The sequence below is a fragment of the Salmo trutta genome, chromosome 18 (genome assembly GCF_901001165.1).
Source record: "Salmo trutta chromosome 18, fSalTru1.1, whole genome shotgun sequence".
Lineage (NCBI taxonomy): Eukaryota > Metazoa > Chordata > Actinopteri > Salmoniformes > Salmonidae > Salmo > Salmo trutta.
In genome coordinates this window covers 43,142,725-43,168,859 of record NC_042974.1, presented here as the reverse complement: position 1 = coordinate 43,168,859, position 26,135 = coordinate 43,142,725, and positions in this window count along the sequence as shown.

The following is a 26,135-nucleotide window of genomic DNA, read 5'->3' as shown; positions in this document are numbered from 1 at the left end:
TTTCCATAATCACTGGTAAGTCGAATTAGACCCAATGTGCCTCTGAGCTGCTCCTGGAGAGAAGAGATTATAGTACTAGAGGGCTGGAAAGAGAGAGGGAGGAAAAGAGAGAGTGAGAGGGATGGAGAGAAATAAGAGAAACAAGGGTAGAGGGAGGGATAGACAATTACAGAGTGAGATGGTACTGAAGAATGGCATAGAAAAACAGAGAGGGAGAGAGAGAGAGAAATAGAGAGAGAGAAATATATATATATATAGAGAGAGAGAAAGGGAGAAAGAGAGAGAGAGAGAGAACAAGAATGAGAGATGGGTCAGGGTCACTTTCGCTATAACAAAAGGTCTTCCTCTTAATTTGTTTCCAGACAAATACAACTGCGAAACATCCACACTCACTGCTCTATCGTTGCTTCTACAAACAATAACTGTCACAGCACAATCACTGCATAATCCAGGGATTCCTAAACCTGGTACTCGGGAGCCCTAGTGGTGTACAGTTTGGTTTTTGCCCTAGCACTACACAACTGATTCAAATAATCAACAAATAATCAAGCTTTCATCATTTGAATCAGCTCTGTAGCGCTTGGGCAAAAACCAAACCCTTGGGGTTCAGAGCACTGAGTTTGGGAAACGCTGGTAATCACAGCAATTTCAAGACTAGGGTGCTAAAATATGGTGTGAAGTGGAGATAATCAATCTGTGTTTATTGCAGCTAATGTACTGCCTTCAGGGAACCGTGGAGAAGGAGATGAAGGACTGTGACCTGTCATGGAAAACAAGTGTGATGGCGCCGACAGAGATGGTCGCCTCGCTTCAGGTCCTTAGGAAACTATGCAGTTTTTTGTTTTTTGATGTATTATTTCTTACATTGTTAGCCCAGGAAATCTCAAGTGTTATTACATACAGCAGGGAAGAACTATTGGATATAAAAGCGATGTCAACTTACCGTCATTACGACCAGGAATACGACTTTCCTGAAGCGGATCCTTTGTTTGGACCTCCACCCTGGACATGCGATCTTATCCCAGAGGCCGACCCAAAACAACGCAGTCGCCGCAGGAGAGGCAGACAGAGTGGCCTACTGGTCAGACTCAGAAGGCGAGCACACCATCCACCACTTCCGAGCATATTACTCGCCAATGTCCAATCTCTAGATAACAAGGTGGACGAAATTAGGGCACGAGTTGCCTTCCAGAGAGACATCAGAGATTGTAACATTTTCTGTTTCACGGAAACTTGGCTCACTCGGGATATGTTATCAGAGTCGGTACAGCCACCCGGTTTCTTCACGCATCGCGCCGACAGAAACAAACATCTCTCTGGTAAGAAGAAGGGCGGGGGGGTATGCCTTATGATTAACGACTCATGGTGTAATCACAACAACATACAGGAACTCAAGTCCTTTTGTTCACCCAACCTAGAATTCCTTACAATCAAATGCCGACCGCATTATCTTCCAAGAGAATTCTTCGATTATAGTCACAGCGGTGAATACAAACAGTGCAGCTATTCCCTCCGAAAGGCAATCAAACAAGCAAAGTGTCAGTATAGAGACAAAGTAGAGTCGCAATTCAACGGCTCAAACACGAGACGTACAGTATGTGGCAGGGTCTATAGTCAATCACGGATTACAAAAAGAAAACCAGCCCCATCGACGTCTTGCTCCCAGACAAAATAAATAACTTCTTTGCTCGCTTTGAGGACAATACAGTGCCAGTGACACGGCCCACCAGCAAAGCCTTGGGCTCTCCTGAACTAAATGACTATCGCCCCATTGCACTCACTTCTGTCATCATGAAGGGCTTTGAGAGACTAGTCAAGGACCATATGACCTTCACCCTACTGCATAGTCGGAACTAGAAGCACAAGCATTTCGCTACACTCGCATTAACATCTGCTAACAATGTGTATGTGACCAATACAATTTGATTTGATTTGGCCCCCAAAAAGGCAGAAGATCAGCAGCAGTGGCACTCTCTCATGGAAGCATGTTCCACATAGGAACAAAGATGGTTAAGTAAGTAAATAACTTGTTTGCCTGCAGTCACTATGGAGGAGGTGTGTCATTTGTTTGTACCAGATATGAACCGTGGGGAGGTCAAATGATGTCAAATCCCTAGCTTCTTGAGAAGTCAATGTTAATTTGTCAGCATTAACACTTTTTACTGAGGGAGCCTCCAGAAATGAGGCCCTTTGGAATCATTACCCAGAGTTATCCTTGGGGTCAGATGATCCATTCAGCAGGGTGAATCGATGCATGGAGGTGTGACATTCAATTTTGTCAGCTGGTTATTGTCATGCAAATAACTGCCGGTCTCATAGTAATTGACTGCTAATTAACATAAATGTTTAGCATCTCCAGGCCTCCATATACAAACCGCTGATGTGTGCCTTTGGAACATCTACATTTAAAAAAGTCTAATAAATCAATTTAATATACACCATCACAATAAATCCATTATTTATTTTAGGCAGGTCTAAAGAAACATGATACAAAGAAAATGTATTTCAGAAGAACCGAATATGAGTCGCCTACTGTATGTTATCTGGCTATACGCCATGCCATAGGCTGTAGGCTAGTCCATTTAGCAGATAAGCTTTGCCTATAAGTCCCGTGCCATTATTTTATTTTATTGTAAGAGTAATAGAATAATAGAATGAATCATAGCTGAATACAAAAGAGTGGCTGTATTGGAGAGGGAGGGGTTTCACCACTGGGTGTATACAGCCAGCATCTCAGGCTCCATTTCATTGTGCTTCATTCTATAGCTAGAGGACTCCTGATATCTCCAGGAGGGGGAAGTATCATTTTTGTTGTTTAGTAATCTGTTGTCTAGTACTGTGTTTTTGCTAGCTAGGGCCATCTACTTTAAGTGCTGTCTGTCTTCCCAGTAGGCTACTTGGTGTGTGAACTGCTGACTACCAGTGGTGGAAAAAGTACTAAATTGTCATACTTGAGTAAAAGTAAAGATACCTTAATAGAAAATTACTCAAGTAAAAGTGAATGTTACCCAGCAAAATACTACTTGAGTAAAAGTCTAAACGTATCTGGTTTTAAATGTACATAAGTACAGTGGTAGAAAAAGTACTTAATTGTCATACTTGAATAAAAGTACAAAGTAAAAGTAAGTGCTATACATCAAATTCCTTATATTAAGCAAACTAGACACTATTTTCATATTATTTTTAATTACAGACAGAAAGGGGCACACTCCAACACTCAGACATAATTTACAAACACAGTAGTTGTGTTTTGTGAGTCTGTCAGATCAGAGGCAGTAGAGATGACAAAGTGTTATATTGATAGGTGCCATAATTCTGTCCTGCTTGAGCATTCAAAGTGTAACTTTTGTGTGAGTACTTTTGTGTGTCAAGGAATGTGTAAGGAGTAAAAAGTACATTATTTTCTTTAGGAATGTAGTGGAGTAAAAGTAAAAGTTGTCAAAAATATAAATAGTAAAGTAAAGTACAGACACACCAAAAATACTTAAGTAGTACCTAAAAGTATTCCTACTTAAGTACTTAACACCACTGCTGACTACTCACTTGTAGATGATTGTTGACACATCAACCAGGATCAAGGGGCAGGTCAATTTGTGACTTGTTTTGGTAATCAGTGGCTGTATTGGAGGGGATGTGGTTTCTCTCCTAAGCAATCAAGAATAAGTACAGGGAGGTGTGCTCTTCAATTAGTGTTAGTACTTCAGTCTTCCCTGGTTTCTCAGTGGCCACTGAATTGCAAAGAAAAAGCCATATATCAGACTAGCCAATAAAAAGAAAAGATTAAGATGGGCAAAATAACACAGACACTGGACAGAGGAACTCTGCCTAGAAGGCCAGCATCCCGGAGTTGCCTTTTCACTGTTGATGTTGAGACTGGTGTTTGCGGGTACTGTTTAATGAAGCTGCCAGTTGAGGACTTGTGAGGCGTCTGTTTCTCAAGCTAGACACTCTAATGTACTTGTCCTCTTGCTCACTTGTGCACCGGGGCCTCCCACTCCTCTTTCTATTCTGGTTAGAGCCAGTTTGCGCTGTTCTGTGAAGGGAGTAGTACACAGCCGTGTACGAGATCTTCAGTTTCTTGGCAATTTCTCGCATGGAATAGCCTTCATTTCTCAGAACAAGAATAGACTGACGAGTTTCATTAGAAAGTTATTTTTTACTGCCCATTTTGAGCCTGTAATCAAACCCTCAAATGCTGATGCTTCAGATACTCAACAAGTCCAAAGAAGGCCAGTTTTATTGCTTCTTTAATCAGCACAACAGTTTTCAGATATGGGCCTCTGTACGCCTATGTAGATATTCCATAACAAATCTGCCGTTTACAGCTACAATAGTCATTTACAACACTAACAATGTCTACACTGTATTTCTGATCAATTTGATGTTATTTTAATGGACAAAAAATGTGCTTTTCTTTAAAAAAAACAAGGACATTTATAAGTGTCACCAAACTTTTAAACTGTGTTTTCTATCCCAGTTCACTCTTCTCCCTGTAGGCTATACAGATGCTCCCCACCCATTGGATGCAACCCTTCTAATTTAGTGTACCCTGCGCACACAACCCATGTGGAATTCCTGGTCTCTGGCAGCGTTTGGAACTGCCGATCTGCGGTCAAGAACGCAGAGTTAATCTCAGCCTACTCTGCCCTTCAGTCCCTTTACTTTTTGGCCCTGATCGAGACATGGATCACCCCAGAGAACACTGCTACTCCAGCTGCTCTCTCTGACTACGTTTTTCTCATAATCCAAGAGCATCTGGTTGTGTTGGTGTTGGCACAGGTCTACTCATTTCTCCTAACTGGAAACTTTCTCTTTTCTCGCTCTCTCACCTGTCCATCTGCTCATTTTAATTCCATGCTGTCACTGTCACTTGTCCACTCAATTTTAACATTGCTGTCATCTATCGCCCACCAGGTGCCTTTGGAGAGTTCCTCAATGAACTTGACACCTTGATAAGCTCATTTCCTGACGATGGCTCACCGCTCTTCGTACTTTCTGACTTTAACCTCCAGACGTCTGCCTTCAATTAATTTCTTTCGAACTCTCGCTTTCCCCTCCTTGCCTTTTTTGACCTCACCCTTTTCCAATCCCCTCCAACTCACAAGGCAGACAATACACTTGACCTCCTCTTTATTAGAAGCTGTTCACCTACTAATCTCAATGCAACCCCCCTTTCAGGTCTCTGGTCACTACTTTGTTTCCTTTTCTGTCTCCCTTTCCTCCAACCCTAACCACTCAGCCCCTACCCAGATGGTCATGCGCCATCGCAATCTTCGCTGTCTCTCCCACTACTCTCTCCTCTTCGATCCTATCATCTCTCCCTTCTTCTAAATCTTTCTCTCTCCTGTCTCCTGATTCTGCCTCTTCGACCCTACTCTCCTCCCTTTCCGCATCGTATGACTCGCACTGTCCCCTTTCCTCCCGACCTGCTCAGCCCTCACCTCCTGCTCTGTGGCTGAGTAACTCATTGCAAACTTACAGAACAAGGCTGCGGGCAGCTGAGCAAAAACGGAGGACAAATAAACTTCCAGAGGACCTATCATCTTTTCACTCCCTCCTCTCTACATTCTCTTCCTCTGTATCCGCTGCTAAAGCCACTTTCTATCACTCAAAATGTAAAGCTTCTGCAGTAGGCTATTAGGCCATGTATTGTATAATGGCACAATCATTATTTTAATGTAGTTTTTTTTTCGGACTTGGTGTCAAGACTTCCACCGAAGTCGTTTCCTCTCCTTGTTCGGGCGGCGTTCGGCGGTCGGCGTCACCGGTCTTCTAGCCATCATCGATCCACTTTTCATTTTCCATTTGTTTTGTCTTGTTTTCCTACACACCTGGTTTCCATTTCCCTCATTATTTGTTGTGTATTTAACTCTGTTCCCCCCATGTCCTTGTGTGGGATTGTTTGTTGTAAGTGCTTGTGTACTTGTTTACTGCTGCACGTCGGGTTTTTGTACACATATTCTGTTGTATTTTTATGCCGTTGGTTTTTGGATTAAACTGCTCCGGCTACTACCAAGTTCTGCTCTCCTGCGTCTGACTTCCCTGCCACCAGTTACGCACCCCTTTACACTTGGGCTCATATATACGCTTATGCGTATGCATAAGCTCAAATATGCATTTGAGTGTTCTACATGCAACATCATAAATGCTTTGAAATAATATTCACCTTAGAAAGTGTTGGCCATTTCATTGTTTGGCTTTGAAACAACATTCACAACGACCATGTTTTCCATTCCATTTCAACCTACTGTTGAAGTTCTTCAAATTGATCACCACAGTGAGGTAAAACAAAATGTAGCCTAACGGTAAGTTTTAAAAACATGATACTGTTTTGATGATGTGTTTGTGGTTGTCATTTGCATTGATGTCAGAGTGGTTTGAGGGACAATAGTACCGGGTCATTAGTGACTACCAACGCATGTCCAAAGTGCAGAAGAGGAGATTACTGTGACTCAACGGTGGAATTTGATTTCTCTCATGACTCATGACTGCCTGCTTGGTGGTAATACGCTACCATAACAGCCCTTGTTGCCAATTCCATTTCAGTTAATCCAAAACAGGAAATAAATTGAGTTATAGAACACATCACCAACATTGACATTTTTCATGTAGAATCCAATGTTTTTAATGGTGATGAATTGCAATGGAATTTACACCAACCCTGTTGCCCTTGCTTGGTGAAGGGAAGAAAACGAAGCAAAAAAGAATTGGATTGAAGAGAAGCGAGGAGAAGAGAAGGGAATAACAAAGAACAGGGAAATGTGGTGATGAAGGTGGTGGGGAACGAGGGGGGGGGGGCTGTTTGCCATGATGATCAAAACAGAACATGACTCGTACCTGCAGGGAGCCTCTCTCTCTCTCTCTCTCTCTCTCTCTCTCTCTCTCTCTCTCTCTCTCTCTCTCTCTCTCTCTCTCTCTCTCTCTCTCTCAACTCTGACAGGGTTCTATGTTCTATGTGCTGATTCAGCATGGCCATGCACACACACGGAGCACGTGCTCACACAATCCATTCATCAACCCCCCGTCTGCCTCTGTCTCCCTGCCACACATAAGCTCACATGGAACAGTGTGATGCACAACACATATCTGCTTTTGTTAGTGCGCCCTGAGCTCTGAAGCCCAACATAATGATTAAACATATGTTATTATGCATTAGCAACAATACCACAACAGACATACCACACCAAAGGGAATGTAAATTTAAACCTTACATCAATGTAAACCTGCAGAATTTGTGGTGTTCTGTGTAATACCACAGTCTGTGTGTGATGTATATTGTTCCCCAACATGTTGTTATTCCACCATTTAAGCCTTGGCATGCATCTTCTCTATTCAAATCATTTATTTTCACTCATTTGCCAAGCAATTTGTTGACATTGCATGACAATATGCACACAGTAAAAAAAACGCTTCCACTCCAAATATCTTATTGTGACGGCATCCTTTCTGTCCGATACTCTGGGGTTGAAAATATCAGAGCTCTTGACAGATGCTTTCCTGACGTGCATCAGGCGACTCTGTGGCTCACAAGCTCCGCATCTTAATAACCCCAAGATTAAAGAGAAGATAAATCACCACCACATAATCATAAAATAGCCCTGAAGCCCACATTGTACTGTACAATTGAAGACAGAAGCAGCAGTGGGCTCTGGCTCTCTGGCTCTCTGGCTCTCTGGCTCTCTGGCTCTCTGGCTCTCTGGCTCTCTGGCTCTCTGGCTCTCTGGCTCTCCGCACGTTAGTGGTTAGCCTAGATTATCCCAGGTCTACCAGGGACGCTACCAGTCACGATAGCGATTAACGGTGCACGTCATGACAGGAGCTGCCGCTGCAGTTCCTTTCTGTGCTTAAGAGCAACACCTGGTGGGATTAGTGACTCAGGGAATTTCTCTAGTGTCAGAAAGCGGGATCGTTTCCTAACATTAAACATGCCTCTCTTGGACAGATGCAGATTTAAATATAGTCCCCCTTCCCTCCTCCCCCACCCCACCCCTCCTCCCCTCCTCCCCCACCCTCCCTTCCTCCCCCTCCCCTCCTCCCCCACCCTTCCTCCCCCACTCCACCCTTCCTCCCCTCCTCCCCCTCCTCCCCCACCCCACCCCTCCTCCCCCACTCCACCCTTCCTCCCCCTCCCTTCCTCCCCCACTCCACCCTTCCTCCCCTCCTACCCCACCCCACCCCTCCTCCCCCACCCCTCCTCCCCTCCTCCCCCACCCCTCCCCTCCTCCCACACTCCACTCTTCCTCCCCCTCCCCTCCTCCCCCACCCCTCCTCCCCCACTCCACCCTTCCTCCCCCTCCTCTCCTCCCCCACCCCACCCTCCTCCCAGTATGACAGCTGGGCTAGCCGTACACACGCTCACAGCAGCAGTGAGGAAGCGAAAGTCTCCATAGAAAGATGAGGTTAGAGAGTTGGTTTAGCGAACGTAATACTCATAAATGTCATGGACATATGGCCTGGGGCATGATGGCAGCAGAGAGAGGGGGAGAGAGAGGAAGAAAGAAAGGGCCGAGTTGGCGGCGTTGCCCCGGTTTGACACTGTTGTGTGGAGTCTGAGAGGAGGCTCTCCAGCCGCCCTCCTCCAGAGAGCCTCTTCTCTCCCAGTTGTCCTCCAAGGCAGAGTGCTGCTGACTGGGCCGCTTGGCTTGCCCGCTGCACACTAGGGCATCCACTTCTGGAGCCTGCATTAGTTAGCGCAGCTGGATGTGACACCATGCAGCTCCCCAAACACACAGGCAGAGCACACACTCATGCTATAGTGTCTCACACACGGACTTAACGCACATACACAGAGTTATTTATACAGTTATTAACATCAACACACACTCTGACTCATGAACACACACAGATCACATGCACACCTATAAACACACAGTGTCACTTACATGTATGCATGAACGCTCACACACACACACACACACACACACACACACACACACACACACACACACACACACACACACACACACACACACACACACACACACACACGCACACACACACAATGCAACAGCCCTGCAGAGCTGGCAGCTGTCTCACCTGCCTTATGACAGGCCTGGGCCTGACGTTTTCTCTCCTGACACTCATCGCTGCTCTCTCCTGCCACCTCCCCTAGCTGTATAGCATCATGTAAACACTGTATCCTCTCTCAACAGCCACATTACACAACCGTACTCATAGGGCATTGGAAGCAGGCACCATAGAACCCATCAGTCCTGTGTCCCTGTCCCCTTCCTCCCTTCTTTCCCCTCCTGGTGTGAAGCAGCTGTGGACCACCATACATGTTGCACTCAATCATCATGTGATTATCACTGAACTGTATCTACTCTTCACCAAATACCTAGTATGTAGCTCAGTGACTGCATCCTATTTTGTTGTTAGTTTGTTAGTGATTATGCTACCCTCGCTCTGGGCTGTTATTGCTCTTGGCTGATGTCTGATGATGAGGTGTAGTTAAAACACACAGGGTAAAAGGTGTGTGTGTGTGTGGGGGGATAAATATTGACATTGGTCTGCCCTCCAGCTTTCCTTTCCCCTGTTTTTCATTCAGTGTGTCATATAAAGCCATTGACAATATGAGGCGGCGTGAGTGTGGCTGGGTGTGTTTGTAGAAAGACTATCTGATGGATGGATGGCTGGTATCACCCAGTCTCCATGGATGAGGGGAGGTGGAAATGCCGAGCAGAGACATTAAATATTAGAGCGAGCACTCGTAAAGATCACTCACACAGGTACTCTGTGTGTCGAGGCAGGTGAGGGGGGAGAGCACTGCTTTTCATAAAGAGATGTTTGTAATGTTTGAGATGTTTAGGGGTCCAGGCTGTAAAATGCAGTGTGTGAAAGGGGTGTTGAGTGGTGTGTTTACCGTGGTCGGTTTTGTGTGTGCACACGTTCGTGTGTTTATGCGTGTCTCAGTGACACGGGGGAGGGGGGAGAGACCGGTTCGGCCTGCTTTAATCCCTGAATCCAATCCCTACTTGTTGACAGTCCACACACCCTGGAGTGGAAAAGCTGTCATGGTAGAATACATAGTGCAGCCAAAGCTGAGAAACCCATCATGGTTTCCAACATTAATCACTTGCATTAGTCGATGTAAGCACACTGTATAATAGAAATCTGTCAACCCCTCTCTATGATGTTCCTTCCTGTATGTACTGTAGAATGTGCTGACACATTGAGGTTGTATTGTTGTGTAAGGAAACTGATAAACACTGACAAACATATTGTAACAGCAGGGTAGGACCGGGCCATTGTCATCCCAGCATTAAAAACATAGTGGGTGGCTGTCACTACTCTACATGCTGACTCGTCTAACAGTCAGAAGAGGACAGGACAAATGCTGGAGTATGGGAAATAGAAACAAAATAGACTGTCTAGAGGCCAACTAAGCATCCCTGCCTATGTTTATTCACCTGCTCAAATAAAGAAGAGGAATTCCGTTTGGGTATAAAAACTGGTCAGGGGTCAGTGTTTACTGTTTGGACCCATCGACTGACTGGGGTGTGAGTGACAACAGGAGTTGGAAATGGGCTGTCATATACTGTAGACAGAGGGGCTATTTGAAGGTGAATCTGCACCCTTGATGCATACCACTTTGAATCACATATTGTGCTTTAACATACTAAATTGGGAATCAAAATAATGTATTCATTAGCCTTACATAATGCTACATATTGAAAATAGATGGGATGAGTGTTTCTGAATCCTTCCTTTTCAAAGATGCAAGCTGGAGCATGCAGCTGTTACTGTTTCCCCTGATGAGCGAGTCGACATTAGCCATCGATTTGAGTTTGTATTGAAGCTCAACCTGCCAAAGGCACTTCTGCATTCATCTGTCTAGTTATCCAGTTCAGAGGCATCTCTCCATAGCAGATCACACAAAAGCAGTCCAAGAAGGATATTTTGTAACTAAGAGGTAAAGAATGAGAGGGAGAGAGCTACACTTGGATACCTGACTTTGTTTTATCTATTAAACAACCATATTCAAGGCAAGTGTTTAGTGCTTACAGTTGCATTTGCTGCTAACAAATGATGACAATCTCCATTCAGAACAGTCTCTGTACTGGCCTTGAAACCAATCCCATGGCAATGAAATTGAAACTAGCGTTATTGGATTTTACACTAATTCACTCTGTCTCGTGTACAGATTGTATCATACATTGAGTTTATCAAACATTAGGAACACCTTCCTAGTATTGAGATGCACCCCCCCCCCCCCCATTTTGCCCTCAAAACAGCCTCAGTTCATCAAGGCATGGGCTCTACAGGGTGTCCAAAGCATTCCACAGGGGAACTGTCCTATGTTGACTCCAATGTCAAGTTGGCGAGATGTCCTTTGGATGGTGGACAATTCTTGATGCACATGGGAAACTGTTGAGCATGAAAAATCCAGCAGCTTTTCAGTTCTAGACACACTCAAACCAGTGGGCCTGCTGCCATACCCCGTTCAAAGGCACTTAAATATTTTGTCTTTCCCATTCACCCTCTGAATGGCACACATACACAATCCATGTCTCAAGGCTTAAAAAATGGAAAGAGCAGGTGTTTAAAAAATGGAAAGAGCAGGTGTTTCTAATGTTTTATACACTCATGGTATATTTGCCCTGCAGAATGCTATCATACTTGATCATGATATGCCTAAGGCAGGCTAGCTAGACAAGCCAGTCAATTTACCCAGTCAATTACTGTAGAAAAACAGAGAGAACTTCCTTATTGACCTGGCAAAAAAAGATGCCACGCCTAAAGTCAAAATGACTCCACTGCCTAATAATACAATCTCTGTCATTCACCATGATGTATGTCTCATTTTCAGTCCTTTGATGTCACTTTAAAACTACAGACCACTTCTGAAAGTTCTCTGTCCAGCCTCCCATCTCATCCCATGCTGGTAATTGGTCCGGTGCTGATAATTACCCATAGGCCACCACTGGGTGACGGAAGGGCGACATGACAGGCTGTCTAATGACACATGGTGTTTTACTGAGCGGGGTCTGCTCCCTGCACCCACACCCACACTAATGAGGAACATGGACCTTGTCTGAGACCAGCCCAGTCTGGCTGACAGAGTCACAGAGGAAGAATATCAGGTAACACCATAGGGATGCTACGATGTGTCGTCACCAAACTCAGATCCCATTAAAAAGGTATACAGTAGGTATCTATGCAGCAAAGTGGGACGTGTTTTTTTGGATGTCCATTCACTCAGAAGTGCACAATGTTTGGGACTTTGATACATTTCACACATACAGTGCATTCGGAAAGTATTCAGACCAGTTGACTTTTTACACATTTTGATACGTTACAGACTTATTCTAAAATTAATTAAATACTTCTTTCCTCATTAACCTAAACAAAATACCCCATAATGACACAGCGAAACAAGTTTTTAGAACATTTTGAAAATGTTTTAAAAATAGAAAACTGAAAAACCTTATTTCCATAAGTATTCAGACGCTTTGCTATGAGACTCGAAATTGAGCTCAGATGCATCCTGTTTCCATTGTTTCTACAACTTGATTGGAGTCCACCTGTGGTAAATTCAATTGATTGGACATGATTTAGACAGGCACACACCTGTCTATATAAGGTCCAACAGTTGACAGTGCATGTCAGAGCAGAAACCAAGCGATGAAGTTGAAGGAATTGTCCGTAGAGCTCTGAGACACTATTGTGTCGAGGCACAGAAACATTTCTGCAACATTGAAGGTCCCCAAGAACACAGTGGCCTACATCATTCTTAAATGGAAGAAGTTTGGAACCACCAAGACTCTTCCTAGAGCTGACCGCCCGGCCAAACTGAGCAATTGGGGGAGAAGGGCCTTGGTCAGGGAGGTGACCAAGAACCCGATGGTCACTCTGACAGAGATCCAGAGTTCCTCTGCAACACTCCACCAATCAGGCCTGTAGAAACAAGATTCTTTGGTATGACGAAACCAAGAATGCCAAGCATCACGTCTGGAGGAAACCTGGTACCATCCCTACAGTGAAAAATGGTGGTGGCAGAATTATGCTGTGGGGATGTTTTTCAGTGGCAGGGACAGGGAGACTAGTCAGGATCGAGGGAAAGATGAACGGAGCAAAGCACAGAGAGATCCTTGATGAAAACCTGCTCCAGAGTGCTCAGGACCTCAGACTGGGGCAAAGGTTCACCTTCCAACAGGACAACGACCCTAAGCACACATCCAAGACAACACAGGAGTGGATTCGGGACAAGTCTCTGAATGTTCTTTAGTGGCCCAGCCAGAGCCTGGACTTGAACCCGATCGCACATCTCTGAAGAGACCTGAAAATAGCTGTCCAGTGACACTCCCCATCCAAACTGACAGAGCTTGAGAGGATCTACAAAGAAGAATGGGAGAAACTCCCCAAATACATGTGTGCCAAGCTTGTAGCGTTATTCCCAAGAAGACTCGAGGCTGTAATCGCTTCCAAAGGTGCTTCAACAATGTCCTGCAAAAAGGGTCTGAATACTTATGTAAATGTATTATTTAGGTTTTTTATTTTTAATACATTTGAAAAAAAAATCTAAAAAACAGTTTTTGCTATGTCATTATCTGGTATTGTGTGTAAATTGATGAGGGGGGAAAAACTATTTAATCCATTTTAGAATAAGGCTGTATTGTAACAAATTGTGGAAAAAGTCAAGGGGTCTGAATACTTTCTGAATGCACGGTATAGTGTAGTCTGCTACTCCTTTCCCCTGGCCGGGGTATTCCAGCTCATGTGATGTTGATGAATGGCCACAGACCCGTGTATCTCTTCCTATCCCTTCCCCTGATGGATATTTGTGAACTGGAGAAAAAATCCAATCAATCAACTTATCTCCCGCTCTTATTCTCCACACACACCTCACTGCTCACTTTGTGCTCAGATCAGCAGTGTACTTACTTACTTACTGTATGTGTGTGTGTATGTGTGTATGTGTGTGTGGGGGGGGGGGTCCATTTGTGTGTGTGTGTCCGTGTACGTGCCAGTGTGTGTGTGTGCACGCAGGTTTCATGATTTCCAAGGACTTGTCTTTTAGAATATGATATTGTGCACATGTCAAAGCAGAGAACTGTGTGACAATGTATTCAATGTTTTAGTATTCAGTTACTTCAGTAGAATTCTACTTCAGAGAATCTTTAACAATTCACCTATCTTTGAACAACAGCTTTTCAGCTTGTTATTTACGATTTGATCTATTGACAAGCAAAAGGGCACTGCTCTCAGATCGCGTAGCTGAAATTATGACACAAATTGAGTGGTTGAGAGAGGTTATTCTTTGTTTACACAGATTTCCAAAGCTATAGCTTGCTGTCTCTGTTGCTGTTCACACCTCAAGTACACTGACAATTCCTGCTTAAAGACATGCTCCGGAACATTGGGGGCGACTAAGTATTTTTTTTTATCCTCCAGCTTTAGGCTGGATGTGTCAATGTGTAATTCATACATAATCTATGAGCAGAATTACTGTTTTACCTCAATTAGCCTTTAAATCCCTAGTTTGAAAGCAAATGTTTTTCTGGAAGCTGTGCTGCGCCATTTTCCCTACATTTTCCCCCATGAAGGGCCAGACCCCTAGCAATTCGAGTTATAGCCAAAGAGCTTCAGCCCCTCATCATTTGAGTGACCAAAGAATAGCTGTAACCTTTGACTTTCATCATGGACATGTCTCTGCCATTCAGATCGCCTGGAATCAAACACTGGAGTGAAAGCTCTGCATGGCAGAGGCATAACTGACCACATTGTGCAAACATTGCATGTAGATTGGTGGGTTCTTCAAAGACAGACGGATCCCACCGGAGCTCATATTATCACGGTTACACTGGTGAGGGCCAACAGACATTGGCCTTGAGTAGTGGTCTGGATGGCAGAACAGAGAAGCAGCTATTTGTCACACTCAGCCCCTCAGGTCCACTGTAACTTCCTCACCATCCCTGTTATTCTTAGACAGTGGGTGCAGGAAGAGAGCAGTGAGCATGGGAGGCCTTGCCATGGGGATTTGTCTCTGACACCACACAGAGAGATGGAGAAAAGGCCAGAGAAACGAGACTGTCAGCGCCGCTCTTTAGTCACAACGTCCCTGTCCTCACAGTACCCTTGTCCTCTCCAGTCAGGCTGCCCTCCAGAGTTAGCATGCGATCGGTGACTGTGATCCTCCAAAAGAGTCGCAGAGGAACTCAGATACGGGAAGAACCCTCTGTTCTCTTGAGTGTAGGGTGTCTGCCCAGTGGGTGAAAACGCGCTTTGGTGATGAAGTTTCACTTCCGTATATTGTATTTTTCAGTGGGTTCTCTAACATATCATTAACATTATATTCGAAAAGTTGTATTTCGTAACCTAATACATGTGATAATAAGCATTGAGCTCTGTTGACAGAGGTTTCTTCTAAAAAACTTTCAGGATTTTACATTTTGTGGTCGTCGTCTTCCGCGGGTCGCAAAAAGAAACATTTGCATGACACGAGCTGAATTAAATGTAAAAAGCTTTGAAAATAAAAACCTTCTGTACGCTCAGTGCTCCGTTGACATTTCATAGAGATACGCTTGTTTTTGTGAGAAATCTTAGAAAAATAACAGGAATTTCGAATGAATATGAAAAGCCTATACTGAAATATGAAAATACTACATGTGATGTCTCAAAATTGATATCCATCTTAACTCTAAGTTATTTTATGTCCTGCGGATTCCAGAAGAACAATGATGAGTTCAACGGGAAAGTCTGGCTTTCAGGTGACCACTAGCCTTATTAATTCTTGCACAGAATGCAGCCGAGCTGACGCAATGCAGTTTTCCTGATACAGTATTTCACCACTTTTTTCCTCTGGCCTCCATTGATTTAGTCACCCTGATTCGGGCCATCCTACAAGGGTAAAAACTCCAATAACTTTTGAACAGATTATGATAGAGACATGAGGTCGGGACCATTTCTTAAAGGAGTATCTACATAAATAGCATGTTATTTTACCTATTGGTCAAAATATGTGTTTTTGATTGGACACCCTATTGAGTGTCACCCCTCTCCTTGTCACAAACAGGGCCTGTTTGTAGAGGCTATAGCTTCTCCAAGGTCAGAGCAGAAAAAGCCAGCGAGCAGCTTCACAATAGAGGCTCCAACAGTAATCCATTGAAGAATTCAGCACTCTTTCCCTCTCCCTGGCCTGTTCTTGCTCATATTGATGGTGATAGCAGAGCACTATTTCTATAGACGGATTTATACGGCCCCATACTTAATACTTCCAGAATAACTATGCAACAAAGGGGAGAAGGAGCCGCAAGGAGCAAAATCCATGCATCATTTATTCAGTCCTGCCGCTATGCAATAGAGAAACCTGTTCTCCTGCCATTGCTTCTCCAATGTGGTATTTATATTATTAGTTCAAATGAGGGTTTCTTATGAATGCAGTCACCCTGACTAGCACTTGGGAGAGATTGCTGCACCATTAAGAGAAAGTCCAACTGCTACAATAACAGGATTCAGGCTGAGCTAGACAAAATCAAATAAGAAGTAGCGTAAGTGAGTAGAAGGAATAGCTTTCTTCGTCTGCACAGTCCCTCCATGGGAATGGTTTTGGTAATGACACCCATCGACTCTGTCGATGACTGTTATGCACTGAAGATGCAATTTCAATCATCCTGTTATCATTACTCATCATATAATGTGCGTGTGTCTCTCACACTTATTCTCCCCACAGCCCACTGCCCACTCTGATCAGCAGAGTGTGTGTGTGTCCATGCAGGTGTCCTTGTGTGACTCTACACTTCTGTTTACTCAGACGGTCCAGGGGTTTGTCTTGTCCACTCATCTCCTTGTCCTGTCAGGGTCCATTATATCTGTTGGCTGTGAAAGGCGCTGAGTGATGATAAGTTCATCTCAGTCATCGGCGACACAGTGTCTGCTCCCCAAGGTACAGTATTCACTGTCTTTAAATGAGACAGCAGCCCAGCTAGCACATAACGTTCTGAGAACCATATGATTCTTAGAGCTTGGTGAGAGTGTGATTGTCCTATGGTTATTTTGCATACAACCTTTGCACAATGTTCTGGGAATGGATACCCAGCTAGCCCATAACATTCTTAAAACCATATGTTTCCAATTTCAGTACCTCTGCATAATGTTTTCTACAGGTTTCCTTATGGTTCTATTTAATTAAAGTAATGTTCGCAGAATGTTCCGAGAATTTTAAGAAACAATGTTCTGTGGTAATTTCAATACTTCAGCATAATGCTTTCTGCAGGTTTCCTCATGGTTCTATTTAAAGTCGTGTTAAAAGCCACAAGAAAACATTAGTAACATTCAAAGAATGTTCTAAGAATGTTATTTAAAAACATAAACATTCCGTTCTCAGCATCAACAAAACTCTATCTATCCTCTAGCTTGTTAAATGTGTTCAGGTGTGTTGGCCACGCCCACTAATTGGCTGCTCTTAATAAGTGCTTGTTACCTTTGAAATGGCGTCTATTTGAATAGACTAAAATGAACAGCTTTGTAAGAGTTAAAAATATGACATGCTAGCTCCGTTCTGATTTCGCAGAGGACTAATTCTATGGATAGAGAACAGAAGATCATAGGTTTGAATCCCACTGACGCCGTGCCACAATAGAAAATACATGTTTTTACATGATTAACATTTAAGGAAATGAATTTCCTACGTGTCCTACGGATGCAGCGTGACATCCTTTACAGTGATGTCGTGACCGGGATCTACATTTGCGCTGGGGTCGCTTTTGAGGGGTGAATGTAGCACATGGGGATGTGTGAAACGTACTCTTCAGCCTGAAGTGTCCCCACTTGCGCCACTGAATAGCTAGCTTTTTGTCTCGCGCCGACTGGTTAAATGCTCCAGGAGGGCGGTATGTTAGCAAAGCAGAGGTCCTGGGTGCGAGCCTCAGTGTGATCCAAAAAAGGAGGAAGTGGTACAAGCAGCGTGATGTCCTTTACAGAGGCACACATTACCCGGCAGGCCTATGCTAAAATAAAAGACTGAAGCCCCTGTAATTATTCATAATTTGAACCCACTGGAGCCTCTCACATTACAGCGTATCTACAGCACACCGAGAAGGAGAGGGCTGGCCTTAGCCCTGCTCAGAGGATGACTAACCTGTTGATTTTAGTCATTTAGCAGACACTGTTATCCAGAGCAACTAGGGTTAAGTGCCTTGCTCAAGGGCACATCAACAGATCTTTCACCTACAGTGGTTCTTCCTTTAAATTTTACGAGCTTATGCCGTGACCGTTAGTGGGCTTGGGGATACCAACCAGAGACTTTTCAGTAGCTGGCCCAACGCTGTTAACCGCTAGGCTACTTGCCGATGGAGTATCTGGGTGGGAGTTAAGCCATTCACTGCGCTCTTATAGACCTTGGCTAAAAACATATTTTTACCGCAAGAAGCACCAGTCTGACTATGCAAAGCATTGCCTAATGTCCCTTAACGCTGAGTGGCATAGTATCTGACATTTTGGGAAGTGTTTGAAATTGTTTGCTTTGAGATCCGGTTGGTCACAGCTTTGTATTATTCCTGCTTGCGATACTGTGGGCCTTTGATGAACATAGTTCAGCATCTCCGAGAATCAGCTTTTGTAAAAATAACAAGTATGGCCAACAGTATATACCCGCGGTGGGGTTAGAGTGAGGCCTCTTAAGATTAAAATACATCTCCCCGCGTCCCTAAAATAGCACAAGGATGTCCTCTAGTGAACCTATCAGCTTATTTTTATTTAACTAGGCAAGTCAGTTAAGGACAAATTCTTATTTACAATGACAGCCTAGGAACAGTGGGTTAACTGCCTTGTTCAGGGGCAGAACAAATGTTTACCTTGTCAGCTCAGGGATTTGATCTAGCAACCTTTACATTACTGGCCCAACGCTCTAACCACTAGGCTACCTGCCATTTATGAAATAAAAGATACAGGTGTAACCATTGATTGTTAGTGTTGAGCTATATGTATGCGCTCTCCTCCTTGTTGTTATATCATTCTTGCAGTTTGAAGCAGTGCCAATGCACAGCGTTCTCCAATCATGTAAATCAGGGATGCCAACTCCAGTCCTCAGGGGCCTGATTGGTGTCACATTTCTGCCCCAGCACCAGCTAATGCACCTGACTCCAATAATTAACTAATCATGATCTTCAGTCTAGAACGCAATTTCTTTAATCAGTTGTGTTTACTAGAGATAGGGAAAAAGTGACACCACTCCGGCCCCCGAGGAGTTGCCCATCCCTGAAAAGGATGCATAATTGGATATACTGGACATAATTGATGCAAGCAGCCATGTCCCCTATTGTACTATGTTACATGCACGTAGGATCTATGCTTTTTACCCTACTTTTTGACATGCCCTTTTGGATTTAAAAATATAAATGTATTTTGAAAGGGGTTGCAAAATTTTGCTGACAAAAAACAAAGGAGAAGAGATGCTGGAAAAACAGTGCCTTTCACTGTAAGATCACAGTTCCCATGAGACAGTGTAGAGCAACAGATCAAGGTCCCTCTTGGTTTAGAACGTCTCATGGGAATTGTGCCCTTGCAGTGAAAGGCCCTGTTTTTCCAACGTCTCTTGTCTGTTTTGTCAGTTTGGGGGGCTGAAAGGAGAGGGTGAGGGATCACCATGGTAACAGTTACTGTGGAGCCAGGGGAAGGTTGCTAAGGTCCTATACACTGACGGCCAGTTTATTAGGTCTAGTAAGCTAAGCTTCCAAGTTGACTAAAGTCCATTGTCTCACCTCTACTTTTGATCGATAATCTTCATCTTTTTTTCCATCATCACTTTGTAAAATAGGGAACGAGCTACACAAATAGCAAAGCTGCCTCAGGCAGTATTTGAAGTATCTCAATATAGTATAACCTACCAATCAGTGTATATGAAGAGCCGTGGAGGGCAGAATCTCACAATGTTGCAGTCCAGAAATTAGAACTTTACTATCAATGCCAAAAGCCTGGGCCTCTGACGGAGACTGTAGAACTGTCATCAAGGCATGCTTCAGTATTCCCCCTTCTATCTAAGACCATTTGTGTGCCCAGGCCTCATAGACGTATCGAAAGTATCCCACCCTGGTCACCAATGTAGCTAACCGATGTAGAGAGAGACAAGTGTCTTTGCAGAATGCAATCGAAAGCTTGTGTGGTCCAGAGACGAGAACTCTACCATCTATTGCAAAAGCCTGAGCTCCTGACAGAGACAGTAGAATTCTCACCACTGCATGGTACAATAGTCAAATAATCTGTTTGTCACCTGTCAAACTGATTCTACATTGAATTTAGTCTTCGAGATGCTCAAACAAGCATGTGTATGTGTAGTTGGTGTTCTTCAACTCTAAAATGCACTAGACTGTGTAAGACAAAATCCACAAAGAAAAGACAACAGGCAAATGCATATGTGGTTGCAATGTCTAAATAGTGGGCTAGTTCAAACTGCACTATTGCTGCCATTAAACTCTGTTAATGTTTTAAAGTCACCATTGGCCTCTTGGTGAAATCCCTAAATAATTTCCTTCCTCTCCGGCAACTGAGTAAGGAAGGACTCCTGTATCTTTGTAGTGACTTTGTATTGATACACCATCCAAAGTGTAATTAATAACTTCACCATGCTCAAAGTGATATTCAATGTCTGCTTTTTTTTACCCATTTTACCCATCTACCCTTGTTTGCAAGGCATTGGAAAACATCCCTGGTCTTTGTGGTTGAATCTGTGTTTAAAATGTACTGCTTGACTGAGGAACCTTACCAATAATTGTATGTGTGGAGAATAGAGATGAGGTAGTCATATTTTTTAAAATGTAAAACACTATTATTGTACAAAGATGGAGTCCATGCAACTGAGTCCAGGTTGGTTAGCTGGCAGTGAACTATGTGGCCATTGAGGACAGCAGTGTAAATCAGATGGAAAAAGATCTTATACCACTTGGTTGTTTTCTGAGTGCATTCCACAAAGCTGTTGATCATGTCCACATTATTCACTGCCCCCATGTATTAGGTTATAGTCAAGCACACAGTCTGGTTTGATCTTTCTCTCTCCTGTCAGGTGGTCCACCTTCCCTGTGGCTGTCATGGTTGCTGTATGGACAGTGGAGAGGACATGGATGTCTCGTTTGCCATACAACTTTACTGCCAGCTGTTGACTGTTCTCGTTGAACTCCACCTCCCCTCTCTGCATCATCCAAATCAAGGTATCCCCTTCCTGTTTGACCAGACTGTGCCAAAAGCCCCTGTGCTGTTGGAGAGCAGATGCTGGAAGAGTGTGGGACTACTGTACCAATTGTCCACATACAAAGTTTGTCCCCTCCCGAGATGAGCCTGCATGGTCATCACCATGGACCCGGACACCCCAAACCCCTCATAATGTTGGATATTGGTGGTGAACCCTATGTAGACTATAATGTAATCTTCACAAATCAAAATATATTTGTTTCAAACCACAGGTGTGGACTAACAGTGAAATACTCTGACTCATTGTCAGAATTGACAAAAATCTCCAGAATTTCCGCATTTGTGATTTGTGTCTCCTTTTGAAAGACAATGCTAATGCTACAGCTTAGCCCACTAGCTACATATATAAACAACACTGAATGGCTTCGATTGAGTGTCAGAGGCTACGTGATTGACTGCCAGCATGCGCCACTTATATCAATATATCATTATCAGAAAATGGTTTGGCTGGTAGTAATTTATTCCTTTTCTGTTTTATTCATGTTTTGAAGTACTGGTGACAAATTATGCATTCCGATTCTTGCATAGATTTAATGGACACGTGGGTAAACTACTTTTTAAAAGTTTGTACTGATTATGATGAGCTAATGCTAAGCTAACTGCCAGCTACTGTATGTGTGGAGCCATGTTTGTTGACATCATACAATGCATTCTGGGTGTCATGGAAACGTCTGTCAGACCAATGATATTATACCAAAACGAGGTGAATGGATGGTTTACTCGTCTTTTGAGTAAACTTCCGGAAGTGGATGATGGGAAGTAAATGATGGTAGACAACACACCCCCTTCAACGTGCATACTGCAAATACACCCAACTCATCTTGTCACCTCTCATTTTTGGTTAATGTGGAAAAACGAACATGGTGGTGCGCACAAACTCTACCCATCGTCGGATTACTTTTAGAAATTGTTTTACAAAATTATTTTGATCACTGGTAAGCACAATAACCCATGATGTGATTAATTGTAAATAGAGTTAGTTAAATATGACCACTTGTGTTGGCTCACTCTTTCTTCAGTTAGCGCTAGGACTAATGGACGAGAATTGTGTAATGCTATTGCTACTTCTGTGAATGTCTGAACATTGCATCCAAAAATCACATTGAGGTCATAACATTGTAAAGACTGTTTGTGCAAAATGTTTCTGTGAAAAAACAGTGTGGCCAACTCAAACGTTGACTGTTGCGTCAACCATAACTCGGAGTTGTTCTAATCGCACCGGTTTGAGCACACGCTGCAGGGTCCACTGTAGAACAATCACACCCGTGAGTTAGTATGCGTAAAAAGGTTGAAGATAGGCCAGCAACATCATCTATATACAGTAATGTGATTGATCACATATGTATCATGAAGGTGAAACTATGTGTAGACTACAGCAGGCATGCCATACTGAGATAGCTTCTCAGAAAACCAAGAGTATGCTTATTTCTCATGTTACTCACCACCACTGACCTTGCTGAGGCAAGATAAACCTGCCATCTTGGTAAATGAAAAATAAGCTTCCCATCTAATACTGTGCCGTAATTCACCATACTGAGATAGCTTCTATGAATAGGCTTATTTTCTCATGCTACCCATAAAAGCCATCATACAGACCAGAACGCCACTAGTAAAGCATCTGTGCAAACCAACACCATTGGTTTAACGTGAAACTCAATCCGTGCATGTTGGTCGCTGCTCTGTGGGCCATGAAGAGTAGATGGTCAGATGGATTCCTGAGCAGAATACACGGCGAAGAGTCCCGACACACAACATGAACTGATACCCTGCCATCGGGCAACTCATAACGAAGGCTGCATTTGCCAGAATGAGATGGAATAGAAAAGCAAACATGGTTATATAAACAGAAATCATACAGAAAGAAGAGCAGACATTACACTGCTGCAGAGCAGCACAGCTCAGCCAGACAATCATCACATAGCGTACAACTACATACAATATACTAACGAAACGCCAAAACAGCAACCAACGGTGGCTACGTATAAACCCTCTGTGCTATCTAAACAGCCTAATGTCACTACTGATACTGCTAAGCAGTAGCTGATGTATCCGCAGTATGCCCGGGCATGCACAATGAGAGTGATAATGACAACCTAAAACCTTGGCCTACAAGATAGAGTGTACCTAAGCTGAGGGCTAAGTCAAGCCTTATATGCCAGTAAGCCATGATAGAAGAATAGATAACTAGAGACATACAACCCATAGAGTACTAGAATAGGCCTGCAGATTAGAGTTTTCTGGAATAAGCGCTCTCAAACAGAATGTTTCATTAAAGGTGCTAAAACACCTGATTGCCAACTGCTGATTGCCGTGTGGTGTTTAACAAGCCCTCAGCATGGCATGTAATGCTAGTATCAAAAGCCTTCCATTGCAACGGGAAGCTATAGCAAGCCTTGATTGGTTATTGCACCGTGATATAGCATCAGCTTCCCCACTAAGGTCCAGGGTGAGAACTTGAAATCTGAGGGAAAAGGTTTTGGGTTAAGGTTAGGGTTAGCAGTAATATAAAATGAACTGTACTTCTGTGAATATGCTTAATGATGGAAACGACACAGTAATAATGTTTAGCCGGCGACAGACTGGCACTATCCAATTAGCAAGAGATATCATGCTGCTCGGCTGCTGAATGGTCCACATGGCGCCCCACAGCATTTGGCAAGCACGATGGTGTCAGATATGAGTCACGCTCAGCTACTGTGCACGGAGCTCGTGACCCACTATAGCAGAGTGATGTACAAGCATGAATTATGTGCATGGGTAAACAAGGCTTACTGGTATCTTAAAATATAAGACTCTCCTAACATATTGCCTAACCTAAAGCTTCATGTACATGACAGCAAGAATGATGATAGAACTAATTAATAGACAAACATAAGAAGGCATGTCTTATCCTGTAAGGGGGCAATCTGGGATAACCAAGATGATTATCCTACCAATTTTTTATAACTAGCTGGGGAAAGGCCGGAGAAGTCACCACTAATGTAATGAACAACTATGGATGACAGTAAAACTATGGCTGAGCTACAGGGTTTGTGTGCGCAGAGAAGGGCGACATCTTACGAGTTCCAACCAAACTTTGCTATATAAAATCAAATCAAACCTTATTTGATTTAAGTTTGCCTGCATTAAAGTCCTCAACCACTAGGAGCGCCACTTCTGGATGAGCATTTTCTTGTCTGCTTATGGCCTAATAGCGTTGGTTGAGTGCGGTCTTAGTGCCAGCATCGGTCTGTGGTGATAAATAGATGGCTACGAATAATGTAGATGAGAACTCTCTTGGTAGATAGTGTGGTCTACAGCTTATCATAAGGTACTCTACATCAGGCGAGCAATACCTCAAGACTTCTTTAATATTAGACATTGTGCACGAGCTGTTGTTGACAAAAAGACACACACCACCACCCCTCATCTTACCAGACATAGCATCTCTGTTCTGCCGGTGCATGGAAAATCCCACCAGCTCTATATTATCCGTGTCATCGTTCAGCCACGACTCTGTGAAATATTATTATAAGATATTACAGTTCTTAATGTCCCATTGGTAGGATAATTGTAATCGTAGGTCATCAGTTTTATTTTCCAATGATTGCATGTTAGCAAGTAGAACGGAAGTCAGTGGGAGTTTACTCGCTTGTTTATTTGCTCGCCTACGGATTCTCAGAAGATCTGCGTCCTCTTTTCCTCCGTCTTTTCTTCACACAAATGATGGTGATTTGGGCCTGTTCCTGGCAGAGCAGAATATCCTTCTCGTCGGACTCGTTAAAGGAAAAAGCTTCTTCCAGTTCGTAGTGAGTAATCGCTGTTCTGATGTCCAGAAGTTATTTTCGGTCATAAGAGATGGTAGCAACAACATTATGTACAAAATAAGTTCAAAAAACCAAGTTACAAACAACGGCAAAAAACAAACAAAATAGCACAATTGGTCAGGAGCATGTAAAACATCAGCCACTCTCTTCGGCGCCATCTCAACATATAGTGACTTATTGTCACGAGCGGATAGAACTGTTTAGGGTGAGTCAAGCTCAGGAGACTGAGGTCCGTTGGAACAAACTTGATTTAATAAATCCAAGGGCAAAATCCATATACGGCTGGGAGCACAACAGTCAAAAAGACTAAAAGAAGCTCCGCTCAAAAAGGGCAGACGGGGCGCAGCCCGGCAACCCTACTGCCTATACAATAAGTCGTAACCCAAACAATATAACACCACACGTAACAAAGAACAATCCCGCACGAATCCTAACTAAACACAGACAGACTAAATACCCCCCCACTAATGACAAACACAAAACAGGTGCAATCACAAAACAGACATAACTAACAGACACTGAAACACAGATCGGTGGCAGCTAGTAGGCCGGCGACGACGAACGCCGAGCGCCGCTCGACCGAGGAGAGGCGTCACCTTCTATGGACGTTGTGACACTTATGTGTTTATACTTACTTTTTTTACAGAAAGCTCATTCTATTATCACATATGATTGCCAACCACTTCTGGACATCAGGTTGACAGTTATTAACCTCAATTTCGATTTCAAATACAACTTATCTGTACCACTGTTCATACCGGACATTATTCCTTTATTCCATGGAATACCAAAACACCGCAGGAGTCCTGGAGGAGTCCTGGTGAAATTGAGGCAAAGAGAAAACCAAGCTGTGCTCCCCTCTGTTCTATTGGCAAATGTCCAGTTATTTGAGAATAAGATGGATGAGCTTCATTCAACTTGAAAAGCTGCAATATTATGTCTTAATGAAATGTGGCAGGATGATGACGCTATGCACATAGTACTCAGTGGATTTTTCATGCAACGGCAGGATCGTACAGTGACTTCGGGGGAGTCGAAAGGAGGTGGAGTGTGTTTCTTTATAAATAACAACAGGTGTTCTGCTTCAAGTGTGAAGGAAATACCTCATGGTAAGTTGCAGACCCTTTAATCTACCAAGAGAGTTTT